Source organism: Callithrix jacchus, chromosome 15, assembly GCF_049354715.1.
Source record: "Callithrix jacchus isolate 240 chromosome 15, calJac240_pri, whole genome shotgun sequence".
Lineage (NCBI taxonomy): Eukaryota > Metazoa > Chordata > Mammalia > Primates > Cebidae > Callithrix > Callithrix jacchus.
The window spans coordinates 27,794,335-27,808,820 of record NC_133516.1 but is presented as its reverse complement, the minus strand read 5'-3'; positions in this window follow the sequence as shown (position 1 = coordinate 27,808,820).

Here is a 14,486-nt window from a genome sequence, read left to right as displayed (position 1 = left end):
GATGAGATAGGAGGTCAGTATAAGATACAGGTCACAAAGACCTTTGATAAAACAGGATGTGGTAAAGAAGCCAGCCAAAACCAAGACGACCAAACCAAATCCTCACTGCTCATTATACTCTAATTGTCATGCAGTAGCTGCTGAAAGACTTTCCCACTGGCACCAAGACAGTTTACAAATGCCATGGCAACATCAGGAAGTTCCCCTGTATGATCTAAAAAGGGAAGGAACTCTCGGTTCTGGGAATTGCCTGCCCCTTACCTGGAAAAGTCATGAATAATCCACTCCTTGTTTAGCAGATGATTAAGAAATAACCGTAAGTATACTCCGTTGAACAGCCCATGCTGCTGCTCTGCCTATGGAGTAGCCATTCTTTATTCTTTGACTTTCTTAATAAACTTGCTTTCACTTTATTTGATGGACTCGCCTCGAGTTCTTTCTTGTACAAGATCCAAGAACCCTCTCTTAGGGTCTGGATTGGGACCCCTTCCCAGTAACGTTTTCTCCCTGCTCCGCCCCCACCTCCCGCAAGGACACCTTCCTCAATGATGTCAGGCTGGATGAACAGCAACACTTTTTTTTTTTTTAAGATGGAGTTTTGCTCTGGCACCCGGGCTGCAGTGCAGTGGCATGATCTCAGGTGACCACAACCTCTGCCTCCTGGGTTCAAGCAATTCTCCTGCCTCAGCCTCCTGAGTAGCTGGGATTACAAGCACACGCCACCATACCCAGCTAATTTTTGTATTTTTAGTAGAGACCAGGTTTCACCATGTTGGTCATGCTGATCTCAAACTTCTGACCTCGTTATCTGCCTGCCTCAGCCTCCCAAAGTGCTGGGATTACAGGCGTGAGCCAGCATGCCCGGCCACAGCACCACTTTTTTAAGGGAACTCAGCACTTCCTCTCCACTGTAGAGCTAAATCAGAGCAAAGTCAGTATCTCTAAACAGCTTCTAAGAATTTGGGAAGGTTTTTATTTTTATTTTTAAAGTTTTTTTTTTTTTTTTGACTGCAGCCTCACTTTGTCACCAGGCTGGAGTGCAGTGGCACAATCTCAGCTCACTGCAACCTCTGCCTCCTGGATTCAAGCAATTTTCCTGCCTCAGCCTCCCAAGTAGCTGGGACTACAGGCGCATGTCACCACACCCAGCCAATTTTTGTATTTTTAGTAGAGACGGGGTTTCACCATGTTGGCCAGGATGGTCTCAATCTCTTGACCTCATGATCCACCCACCTCGGCCTCCCAAAGTCCTGGGATTACAGGCATGAGCCACCACATTCGGCTTCGGAAAAAAAAAACAAAACAAAAAAAAAAAACTTGTTAAATAGAAACTATGAATAGTGTGTGCCTTCAAGGAAGAAGGCTGTGTGGCTGGAAAACTTCACAGTATGCCCTTTTGTAACTTTTGAATTTGAACCTTGAGGATGTATCTCCAATTTTAAAATAAGATGAAAATGAAAATCTCATTTAAAAAATTGTTAAAACTCGACTAGTCATGGTGGTTCATGCCTGTAAATCCCAGGATTTGAGGAGGCCAAGGTAGGCCCATCATTTGAGACTGGCAGTTTGAGACCAGCCTAGGCAACATGGTAAAAACCCTGTCCGTACTAAACATACAAGAAATTAGTCAGGCGTGGTGCTATGCACCTGCAATCCCAGCTACGTGGGAGATTGAGGTAGCAGAATCGCTTGAACCTGGGAGTCAGAGGTTGCAGTGAGTCAAGATTGTGCCACTGCACTCTAGCCTCGAAGATAGAGTGAGACTCTGTCTCAAAAAAAAAAAAAAAAGAAAGAAAGTAAGTAAACCAATAAACAATGGCTACGCCAGCCGGGCACAGTGGCTTAGGTCTGTAATCCCAGCACTTTGGGTAGGCCAAGGCTGGTGGATCACAAGGCCATGAGTTCAAGACCAGCCTGGTCAAGATGGTGAAACCCCATCTCTACTAAAAATACAAAAAAAAAAAAAACTAGCTGGGAATGGTGGCGGGTGCCTGTAATCCCAGGTACTCAGGAGGCTGAGGCAGAGAATTGCTTGAACCCATGAGGCAAGGTTGCAGTAAGCCAAGATCGCACCACTGCGCACCAGCCTGGGCGACAGAGTGAGACTCCATCTCAAAAAAAAAAAAATGGCTACTCCATAGGCAGAGCAACAGCATGGACTGCTCACCTGTTTATGCTTAGTATTTCTTGATCATATGCTAAACAAAAGATGGATTATTCATGACTTTTCGAGGAAAGGGACCAGCAATCCCCAGAACTGAGGGATCCTCCCCCTTTTAGACCATACAAGGTAACTTCCTGATATTGCCATGGCATTTGTAAACTCTCATGGTGTTACAGGAAAGAGGTTCAAGCCAGACCCCAAGAGAGGGTTCTTAGATCTCACACAAGAAAGAATTCAAGGCAAGTCCATAAAGTGAAAGCACGTTTGTTAAGAAAGTAAAGGAATTAAAGAATGGCTACTTCAGCCCAGCATTGGTGGCTCATGCTCATGCCTGTAATCCCAGGACTCTGGGAGGCCAAGGTGGGCAGGTCACTTGAGGTCAGGAGTTTGAGACCAGCCTGGCCAACTTCGTCTCTGCTAAAAATAGAAAAGTTAGCCAGGTTTGGTGGCACACTCCTGTAATCCCAGCTACTCAGGAGCCTGAGCCATGAGAATTATTTGAACCTAAGAAGCAGAGGTTACCATGAGCCAAGATGGCATCACTGCACTCCAGCCTGGGTGACGGAGCGAGACTTCACAAACAGAACAGCCCCAAGGGCTGCTGGTTGCCCATTTTTATGGTTATTTCTTGATGATATACTAAACAAGGGGTGGATTATTTATGCCTCCCCTTTTTGGATTATAAATGGAAACTTCCTGACGTTGCCATGGCATTTGTAAGCTGGTACTGGTGGGAGCGTAGCAGTGAGGATGACCAGAGGTCACTCTCATCACCATCTTGGTTCTGGTGGTTTTTGGTTGGCTCCTTTACTGTAACCTGTCTTATCAGCAAGGTCTTTATGACTTGTGCTGACCTCCTATGTCATTCCGTGACTTAGAATCCCTTAACCATCTGGAAGTGCAGCCCAGTAGGTCTCAGCCTCAATTTACCTAGCTCCTATTCAAGACAGACTTGCTCTGGTTCCAACGCCTCTGACAGTGGTGCTGCTGGGAGTGTCTTTTACATGAGAATGCATTACAATTAGCTTATAATGAGGGGTGAGGATGAACAGAGGTCACTCTTGTCGCCATCTTGGTTTTGGTAGGTTTTGGCTGGCTTTTTTTTTTTTACATCCTTTTATAGCAAGGTGTTTGTGGCCTGTACTTTGTGCCAACCTCCCATCTCATCCTGTGACTAAGAATGCCTAACCTCCTGGGAATGCAGCCCAGTAGGTCTCAGCCTCATTTCACTCAGCCTCTATTCAAGATGGAGTCGCTCTGGTTTGAATGCCTCTGACATAGTGAATTGGGGTCCCAAGTTCTTATTTTCCTTTCACAAAATACTGCAAATCCTGCTGGAAGCCTCTTCCACACCACCTTGGGGTGATTCTGGAGCTCCCGTCCTCTACCCAACACTCAGACCTTATATCCCCATCCTCAGGGGCTGATAACCAGCCCTGGGAGAGGAGGTGCTGGACTCCCTCTGTCTGGAAAGAGGAGTCCTGGCACCAGCTGGTGAAATGATTTCAGGCCCTTTCCCAGCCTCTTCACGTTGTCCAGGGCTTTTCTATCTGACCCTTCCAGGATCCAGGCTGGAGATGCAGGACTTTAAGTCTAGGGACTGGGGTTGTGAGGGGTCCAGCTGCTCCTTGGAGTTCAGGGAGAGAAGCCCAGCATGTGAGAGGGACTACTCAGAAAACTGTTTTGTGGTTGCTATGTAATTTGAGGGGGAAAAATATTTTTAGCCAAAATCCACGTCTGTAACTCTGCAGGAGAAAGTAAAGAACCACAGCGGCAGACGAGGGTTCAGTCTGCACTGTGGACCTGGGCTGGCTCGCTGGCTCTCAGGATACCAGCAGGGGCCAATTTCATTCTTGATTCCTTTCTTTTTGCAAAACTCTAATTAGTTGGCTGCCTGCCACCCACAGCGTTGCCTGAGCTTGTTTGCAGTCCTAGCAGTGGCAAGATTATTTTATATTCCTGGGTTAAGTCTTTTCCCCCACCTTCTGCCCAAAGGACTGCCCCCCTACCCCTTTACTAAGACTTCCACCCCCACCCCACCCCATCCCATGCCCACCCCTGGTTGCTGCAGCCCCCTTGAGGCCAGTCTGTAGGCTTAGTTTCATGGGTCTTGGATCTCAATGGGAGCAATAGCGGTATCACTAATTATACCTTGTCTTTCGATTTGCAAAGCACTTTTACAAGCATTCTTTTACCTCACTCATCACTGTGCTTGGCACACAGCAACTCAATATAATTCTGAACTGAATCGCCCTTATAACCACCCAGGCAAGTACAGCGGAACTAATTATCTTCCTCCTCCTCTCTCTCTCACTTTCTCTCTCTCTCTCTCTTTCTTTCTTTCTTTTTTGATCCTTTATAAGGAAATCCAAAGAATGTGTGATTCTGACACTAAGGCCACACAGCGAGAAAGTAGCAGGGCAATAGAAGTCCAGCATCCTGCTGCACAGTGAGTGGGAAGGGGCCCTTCCACTACACCCATGTGACTCCAAGGTGTATTCATGAAACCTCGGTGGCTGCCGATCTCTTGATCAGCATTTCAGTGCCCCTGGTGGCACAGGCCCTTCAAAGCTAGCGCAGGTGTTCTTCCAGGCCTTTGGTGTAGGGATTGATGTGATCTAGGATCCCGCCTGTTTCCTTTCTTTTGCTCAGATGTCTTTCTGCAAGTAAAGTCGCTAATGGTCAAAAAGCACAATTTAAAGTTGCCAAAGGAAAGCAGATCAGTGTTTTTATTCTGAGAGCCCCTTCTAGGAAAGCCAAACGTTCTGAATAAATAATCCTTTCTATTCCAGAAAGACACCAAAAAGGGAGCTGCAAAAATAACTCATTCATAAAAATACTAGTTTGGCCGGGAGCGGTGGCTCACGCCTGTAATCCTAGCATTCGGGAGGCCGAGGTGGGTGGATCACCTGAGGTCAGGAGTTCAAGACCAGCCCGGCCATGATGGTGAAACCCCATCTTTAAAAAAAAAAAAAAAAACCACTAGTTTGGCAGATAGTTCTGCGATATCACCAACATCGTCTTCCAGGTTACTGAGAAATCTGGGAACAAAGAGAACTTACATAGCAGTGGTGCCATCTGTTGCAACAGTTCAGCCAGCCATGAAGGAGCCACCTGTCCCTTTGGTCGAAGAAGGTTTGGCTATTATTTTGCAGGAGTATGGTCAATCGTATCAAGAAAATTTATCTAGAACTTGGAAGTTAGACAAAACGATGACTGAAAGTCCTCTCCGAGTCTCCTTGAGCGCTGTCCTAACGATCATCTCAGGGCCAGTTAGCACCCTGGGGAAATGAAACTTTGGGTTGGCTTACAACTGATTGGGACCTAGACTCTAAGAGCATATGTTCATTTGTAGTCAATTTGATAAGTTGCTGTGATGATTGATTTTATGTGTTAACCTGACTAAGCCATGGGGTGCTCAGATATTTGACTAGACATTATTTCCGGCTGCGAGGGTATTTCTAGGAGATTAATACTTGAATCCATAGACTGAGTAAAGTAGATGGCCCTCCCAGCGTGGGTGGGCCTCATCCAATCCATTAAATGTCTGAGTAGAATAAAAGGCTAAATAAGAATTCTCTCTCTCTCTCTCTCTCTCTCTCTCTCTCTCTCTCTCTCTGCCTGTCTTTGAGCTGGAACATTGGTGGTCTGCCTTCAGACTCAGATTCAGGCTAAAAGTTATGCCATCAGCTCTTCTGGGTCTGGACTTCTTCGCCTTCATAATCATGTGAGTCAATCCTTTTTAATCAGTCAATCAATCTGTGTGTGTGTGTGTGTGTGTGTGTGTGTGTGTGTGTGTGTGTATACATATCCCATTGCTCTGTTTTGCTGTTGAACCCTAATACAATTGCCAATAAATTTTGTCAGAGATGCACATGACACATGTCCAATACAAGAAACTGGTTTTATTGCCCTCTAGGAAAAGTGAAAGGAAAATATCTTGGGTCCCTTGAAGCTGGGATGCTCAGGGCAAACCTGCCTCCCATTCTATTCAAAGTCATCGGTCTGCTCTCTGAGATAGATGCATATTCTGATTGCCTCCTTTGGAAAGGCTTATCAGAAACTCAAAAGAATGCAATCATTTGTCTCTCACTTACCTGTGACCCAGAAGACCCCTCCCTGCTTCCAGATGTCCCCGCCTTTCTGGGATGGAACCAATGCACTTCTTACATATATTGATTGATGGTTCATGTCTCCCTAAAATGTATAAAACCAAGCTGTGTGCTGACTACCTTTGGCACATGTCCTCGGGACTTCCTGAGGCTGTGTCATGAGCACATCATTAACTTTGGCAAATAAACTTCCTAAAATAATTGAGACTTGTCTCATCATTGTTCTCAGTTGACAGATATCAACCAGTTTTGCATTCAATTTTGCCATCTTATTCTACCATTATTTTTCCCACTAAGTATACATTTTCTATTGCTCTTCAGAAAAATCAGGAAATAATTCTTTGTGATTTTGTTTGTTTGTTTTTTTGAGACAGGGTCACCCAGCCTGGAGTGCAGTGCTGGATCTCAGCTCACTACAGCTTCAACCTCCCAAGCTCAAGCAATCCTCCCGCCTCAGCTTCCCAAGTAGCTGGGCCTACAGCTGCATGCCATCACGCTGGGCTAATTTTTTTTTTTTGGTAGAGACAGAGTTTCCCCGTGTTGCTCAGGCTGGTCTTGAACTCCTGACCTCAAACAATCCACCTGCGTTGGCCTCCCAAAGTGCAAGGATTACGGGCATGAGCCATTGTGCCAGGCCATAAATAATTCTTGTGCACTGGATGTTCTTTCTAACACAAACTACTGCTGTCTAGAGAAGGAGAACAAAGGGATCTGAAGAGCTCAGAACTCTATTGCTCACTGTCATTCACTCAGAGCTCCAGGGCTAGCACCCCACGCTGTAGCAGAAAAAAAAAAAAAAAAAAAGAGGCCGGCGCGGTGGCTCAAGCCTGTAATCCCAGCACTTTGGGAGGCCGAGGCGGATGAATCACGAGGTCAAGGGATCGAGACCATCCTGGTCAACATGGTGAAACCCCGTCTCTACTAAAAGTACAAAAAATTAGGTGGGCATGGTGGCGTGTGCCTGTAATCCCAGCTACTCAGGAGGTTGAGGCAGGAGAATTGCCTGAACCCAGGAGGTGGAGGTTGTGGTGAGCCGAGATTGCACCATTGCACTCCAACCTGGGTAACAAGAGCGAAACTCCGTCTCAAAAAAAAAAAAGAAGAAGAGGAAGAATTTCCTCACCTGGTGGGAGAGTGATCTATTCTAAGGGAATAATTAGAGACACAGGCTGCAGAGGCCTTAGATTGGGGGAAGTAGGAAGCCCCCATGTAGGATATACACTAAACGTCCAAACAGAGTCTCATTATCCAGAGTCTCGTTTTCCAATAGCGGAGATGAGTTAGCTGAAGTACTTACAGCGCCAGCACTAGCTTGGAAGCCCATGACCACAGGGACCTTGGTTTGTTCTCCTCCTTATCTCCAGGAGAGGCAGCAAATGAGATGGTAAAGGAAGGTGAATCTGTACTGTAGAGCCAGTCTGATGAGGATGAACTACAAAAGGACATGAGGGAACTTTCTGGGTTGATGTAAATGTTCTGTATGTTGATGAGGGTTCTGGGGTGATGGAAATGTTCTATATCTTGATGAAGGTAATCATTTGTCCAAACTCAGCAACTGGGCCAGACGCAGTGGCTCATGCCTATAATCTCAGCTCTTTGGGAAGCCAAGGCAGGCGGATTGCTTGAGCCCAGGAGCTCCAGGCCAGCCTGGACAATATGGTGAAACCCCGTCTCTAGAAGAACTACAAAAGTTAGCGGAGCATGTTAGCACATGGCTCTGGTCCCCAGCTACTCTGGATGCTGAGACAGGAGGATCACCTGAGCCCAGGGAGGTTGAGGCTGCAGTGAGCTGTGTTCACGCCATTGCATTCCAGCCTGGGCAACAGAGCGAGACGCTGTCTCAAAACAACAACAACAAAAATATAATCAATTGCATACTAAAAATGGATACATTTTATTGTATGAAAATTATAGCTCAATAAAACTGATTTAAGAAGAAAAAACTACTTTATAAATGAGTTCATAATTTCCTACATGTTTAAGATGGTTTATGACTCATTCTCAGCAATTCCTGGTTTACAGAGGCCTGACTTCACTCTCTTACCACATTCAGAGGTAACATTTCCATTTTAAATGCAAAACTGACATAAGTGCAAATACTTTGGGAGACCCAGTGGAGGCAAAGCCTTTCCTTATGTGGGAGACCAGAATTTGCCACCCCAAATAGCCTCTTTGGCGTAAGGATTGTTGAGCTGAAGACAAGACGAAGCAGATGCAGGAAAGATCTTTGCCCTTTCTCTATTTGCCTAAAAGTGGACATAAATTTTCAGACAAATGGTATCCCACCCCCAACCCCTTCTTCCAGGAAGCGCAAAGTTCTCCCACTGAAGACAATGTTAGATCCCCAGTGACCTGAAGATGGCACCAGAGGAATCTACACGAACAAGCTTTACTGACCAGCCTTCATCTCACTTGCCTTCCCACAAGTTGCTGCCCCTAGAGATTCAAAATCCTCTTTGTCTTGTCACGTCTCTGAAAATCTACTGTTCTTGGTCGAAGACGCTATATAAGCTGGAATTCAAAGCCACCGCTATGAGAATGACTCATTTCCTGGGTAGCTCCTGTGTATGTATGAAAGGCTCATGTTAATAAACTGGTTTTTCTCATTAATCTGACTTTGGTTACAGGGGTCCGTTCCAACTAAGAATTCCTGAGGATTGAGGGAAAAGTTGTTTCCTCTTCAACGCTTATATCATCACCTTTAAAATTAAAAAAAAAAAAAAAACTAAGATAAATGTATAATTTGACATTAGCTGATCAAGTGCACTTCATTTCAACTGGCAAAAAAGAAAGAACGGTGAAAAATTAGAAGGAAGGTTAACGATCACCAGGTGGTCAACTCATTCACTAATGACTCATACAGATGAGGTAACCGAGGCACAGTTGAGGAAAGGATAATTGGGAAATGCCTTCCTTTTCCCTCCAGAATCGCATCTTTCAGAAATCTTCCTCACTTCCTCTTAAAAAACAACACAGTGACATTTCTGCAAATAAGAGTCTGAGAAACACCCTCAGCACAGGTACTTCTGATAATGAAAATAAAAGTGCCTTATACTTAAAAAAAAATCTAGTGTCAAATCATTCCCATATATCCAGGATGAAGTTGTATTTTTAATTACGTTTTCCTCAAGTAACAGGATAACAAGTCCTTTTGAGATAATAAAGGCTTTGTCTTTGGTGATTAAAAAAAAAAATCAATCTAATTTATTTTCCCTAAGTCAGGGACATTGATTTTTAAGATGAAAATCTGCAGTTGTTACAGCTGTTGCCGGCATAGACTTCTTGCACAAATACATCAAGATGTTCCTATTTGTTTTCAGATCCTTGCCAAGAGTTAAGCAATGACTGACCATGCGCCACATCTGCTTTGGCCTGTGTGAAGAATTTTAGTGCTAGTAGCACTAACGTGTATGGTATTTACTTCACTGGACATCCAATTCAATTATTTCAATGCACTCTGACAATACCTGCTGCGTGCAAGACACTGTGCTATGTGCTGACGGGGAAGTTGCCATGTAAAGTGCTAGGAGGGGAGAGTTAGACACATGGTGAGAGGAGATACAAACCTCGGTAGTAGCATTCACTCATTCATTCAGTGAACATGGCACCAAGCCAGTGCCTGATGTCTCCATTCCAATAGATGCTTTCTTGAGCTATTAAGACACCTCTAAACTGAAACCGCCTTTGCAAAATTATGACTGAGACAGTGAAAGAGATCTAACCTAACTGACTCCATCTTGCTTCTGACCTCCAAGCTGTCCTTGTTCATTCCTGGGCACAGGCTGAACTAACTTTGGGAGAAACTTAGTTTATAGCTTATAGTTTAAACAAAGACGGTAACAGCCCTTTCCCAGAGCAGACCTCCTTCTCGCCTGGGCACTAGATTGCCTTTGTAGGACTAGCATTAGCCACAAGATGAGAAATTATGGTTTAGGAGTCATGTAGCTGGAGGCTATAGGATTCTGACCCTCCCTAAACTGCTCCTAAGATCAGTGCTTGAGATAGTTTGCAGACCCTGCACTTCATGGATCAGCTGGCACCACCCAGATTAATAAACTGGCTCATCTGATCTTGTGGCCCCCGCCCAGAACTGACTCAGCAGAAGAAGACAGCTTCAACTCCCTATGATTTCATCTCTGACCAGTCAGCACTCCTGGCTCACTGGCTTCCCCCAAGTTATCCTTAAAAACTCTGCTTCCTAAATGCTTGGGAGACTGATTTGAGTAATACTAAAACTCCAGTCTCCTGCACAGCCAGCTCTGCACGAATTACTCTTTCTCTATTGCAATTCCCCTGTCTTGATGAATTGGCCCTGTCTAGGCAGCAGGCAAGGTGAACCCCTCGGGCAGATTGCCTTTGTAGGACTAGAAGAGAAATGAATGTCAGGCTGTGGCTCTCAGGGCAGTAATAAAATGCGATGGGAGTCCTTTACCAATCTTTATTCAGTTTACCTAACTATGAGCTTCCGATACTAGCTCTGCTCCCAAGGCAACAGACCATATTACAAGTTACTTACATTAGTAAACAAACGATATTAATCTATAAACTAATTAAAACATATTGTAATGATTTCCCAGTGACATTCTTTAGTAACTTTCATTTTTGGTACTGAAAATGAAAATCATGCACTCCACCCAGCCCCTCAGGAATGCTGAAGGCCAGAGCAGCTCACAGGTTATAGATCTTACATCTGTAAGAGACAGATGTACCTCAGCATTCACCTTCAGCCCAAACCTCTGCATAGAGAACTACTGGACCTGTAGCAACAGCAACCTAGCATATTCTGACCTGAAAGAGAAAACCCATGTTCTGGGCATTGGGGAATACAGAGACCCCTACGGGCTCCGCTGGGGATGGTGGCACTTTGGGGCTTTCTTGGCCCATCTCATCAAAGCCATGGTTTGGGGTGGAGAGAAGCAGGCACCTGCTGTTTTAAGTACCCAATGTCACTTTAAGTATCCAAAGTGACATTTTCCAGGGTCTCCCACCCAAGTTCCTTGAAGACCCTAAGAGTCAAGAAGAGGGTTTTGAAGATAACGGCTGTGCTCTGGATGGGCTTCTGTGGAACAAACACTGGCCACTGTGCTTGAACCCCTCTGGACAGCCACCCTGAGTTGATAAGGTAGTGATGAGGTGAGGAAGGGGGAGGGGAAGCAGTGAGCAAGGATTTGAACTGGTGAATCCTTCCAGCAAGTTCCCATGCAAGGGCTCTTGCCACAGAGGCCTGTGAAAGGCCTGGTGCTCAAGGAACATTGCCTCCCAGGTATCTCTGAGGGCTACCCCAAAAACCCGTAGCCAATGATCCTGGGTCGCCTCAGCCCCCAGTCCCTCCCAGATCTGGTTTCTAGTTTATAAGATAAGGCTCTCATCCTGGGGCTGTTAGGTAGGACCCCCAAAAGGAGACTCACCTGGGCCCTTCTCTCCCCCTCATCTTCCAGGGGAGAATGGGGTATGTCTTGAGGCATATTTTTAAACAAACTGCCCCCTCTCTTCATCCTGCCTTCCACTTTCAAGCCATGATTTTAAACTATGGACAACCAGGGCAAAAGGTACCTAGGCCAGAGTGGATTCAAAATCCTCCAACAGTGAGTGACAAAGACCCTTGAGAAAGAACAGCCTGGAGAAGAGGGAGGCCCCAGATGCCTGGGGTGGGGGTCGGGGAGAGAAGGGAGGGGAAGGGGAGGAGGGATGGGAGAGGGTCCCCAGGGACCAGGGGCAGTCATTGGACAGTGGGGATGGGTGTCCCAAGCACAGTTGGGGCCGTGGTTAGTCTCAGGATGGCAGCTCAAGCTCAGCCCTGAGCGCTGCAGGCACCGGCCCAGCAACACACAGAGCCCAAGGGTGGGGCAGCTGGGCTGGAGGAGGCTGTGAGCTGAGGCGTTGTCTGCTCCCTGAAGGCCTTCTGCATAGTCCTGGGAAGAGGCTAGGCACTCACCAGTGGGGAACCTGGGGTTCTAATTAGGGCCAAGAAGCCCTTTAAAACCAGGTTCAAGACCATCAGCCTGTGAGTGAGGAAGCTGCTAGAACCCCAACTGAGGACAAAGGGGGGTGATGAATGAGCCCTGTTTACCATGAGACTGTACTAAGGGCTTGCCAAGTGAGTTGTTGGCTGACATTTTCATCAACGAGAGCAAAAAGAGCTTGTTCCATCAGACACCCCCACATCCTAGTTTGGACCTGCTTTTTCTTTTGCACGGTACATGTCCCCACCTGGAGCCTGACAGTCCTCCCACAGGTAAAGTACACAGCTAAAAATGTGAGCAGTGTGACGGGGCAGCATGGCTTAAAGGCCAAGAGCTAGACCCCTTCTTCACTAAGTTGGTCCAGAAGTACCGGAAAGCTTCCAGGCACCTTTGTCTTCTCTTTGAGTTCACAGTCCCATTAGGGTCTAGTCCCTCCTGGAAGCACTGGTTTTCCTAACTGGTGCCCTCTATTTCCACCCGCTAGTTGGAAGTGGAGATGTTGGCTTTGGTCTCCTGCATCTCTGGAAGGTGACCCTCATGATTGTTTTATTCTCCTGAAAGTCCTGTGTGTTTCTGATTTGGTGACTGTTCAGGAGACCCAAGATTGAGTCTTGGGAAGAGGATCACGAAGGGGAGGCTGGGGCCCGGCCCCTGCTGTGGAGTCCTTACCTGGTTCACTTCATTCTGACACACTAAAGAAGGTAAGGGGAGCACTGTCCTGCCATGGCTCCCTCTGAGTCCACTCTCCAGGCTTGTGGATTTGTGGATCTCATTCCCATGGATAGATGTCCCTCTCCTGCCCTTCCTGGTCTCTCTCTCAACACTCATCTGTCCAATCTTGCTCCTTATCTGCTACCACGATTTCTCTGCTGCAGTTCCTAGTGCCTCCCCAAATCTCTTTTCCCCAAGCAAGATGGTCATAAGCTGAGGTACCCTTCAAGGGCAAGGAATTCCCAGCTGGGATAAAGTCGGTCACCACTTTCCTCTGTCTCTGTGTTAGTCCATTTGCAGTGCTATAAAGGAATGCTTGAGGCTGGGTAGTTTATAAAGAGAAGAGGTTTATTTGGCTCACAGTTCTGCAGGCTGTAAAGCATGGTGCCAGCATCTGTGTCTGGTGAGGGCCTCAAGAAGCTTCCCGTCATGGCAGAAGGTGAAGGGGAAGCAGCATGCCACATGGCGAGAGGGGGAGAAAGAGAGGAGGAGGTGCCAGGCTCCTTTTAAACAGCAAGTTCTTGGGTGAATTCACAGACTAAGAACTCACTGGGCACCAAGAAAATTAGGTGATAGTGCTAAGCCATTCACGAGGGGTCCACCCCCCATGATTCAATCTCCTCCCACCAGGCCTCACCTCCAACACTGGAGATCACATTTCAACATGAGATTTGGAGGGAACAACCATCTAAACCATATCCGTGTCCTAAATTCCTATTTCCAGCTTTGTTTCCCCTGGATGTTCTTAGCCCTTCTCTCTCCCAAAGTGACCAGATTTTCACTCCCTCTCAGTCCATCTCCTCCTCAGTTCACAGGACCTTCTGTCTTCTCCTCAACTCACCAGTGTTTCTCACCTGTGCAGAGTGTGCTTTCTGTATGCTGGCCACTGTGCATACATGGACTGTCAATAGAAATTTTTCTTAAAAACACTGGATGGGCTTGTTCTCAGTCAGATTGGTTTGGAACTTATTTTACAACCCTGTGAAGGTTAAGTGTATTTCCACTTTACCAATACGGAAGAACAGGTATGAATTGTTCAAGGTCACAGGGCAACTAGAGTTGGAGTGGGAACTCTGGTCAGGAGATTCATCCCCACCTCGGCTGTCTATCCTTTTCCTCCTCATTGTTTTGTAGTCTTTAATTTTTTTCTTTTCTTTTTTTTTTTTAATGACAGGGGTCTTGCCGTGTTGGTCAGGCTGGTCTCGAACTCCCGACCTCAGGTGAGCCTCCCACCTCAGCCTCCCAAAGTGCTGGGATTACAGGCATGAGCCACCATGCCTGGCAGTCTTTAATTTCTTATCTTTCTCTTTCATAGGCAGAATGTAGCACCTTGGGAGCCAAAGTCATAGCACTGGCCAGGAACTGAGCAACTAGTGCCTGTGTCCTGTAGTCAAAGTCCCCCAGGAACAAAGTTGGATTTGTTAATTTGTTGCAATGGGGGAGTCTGTCTGTGATGAGAAACCGTGGGGTGTCTCGGTAAGATGGTGTCAGGAGAGACTTCTAATAGATATGGGCTCGTGTTAAGTGATTTGGGAG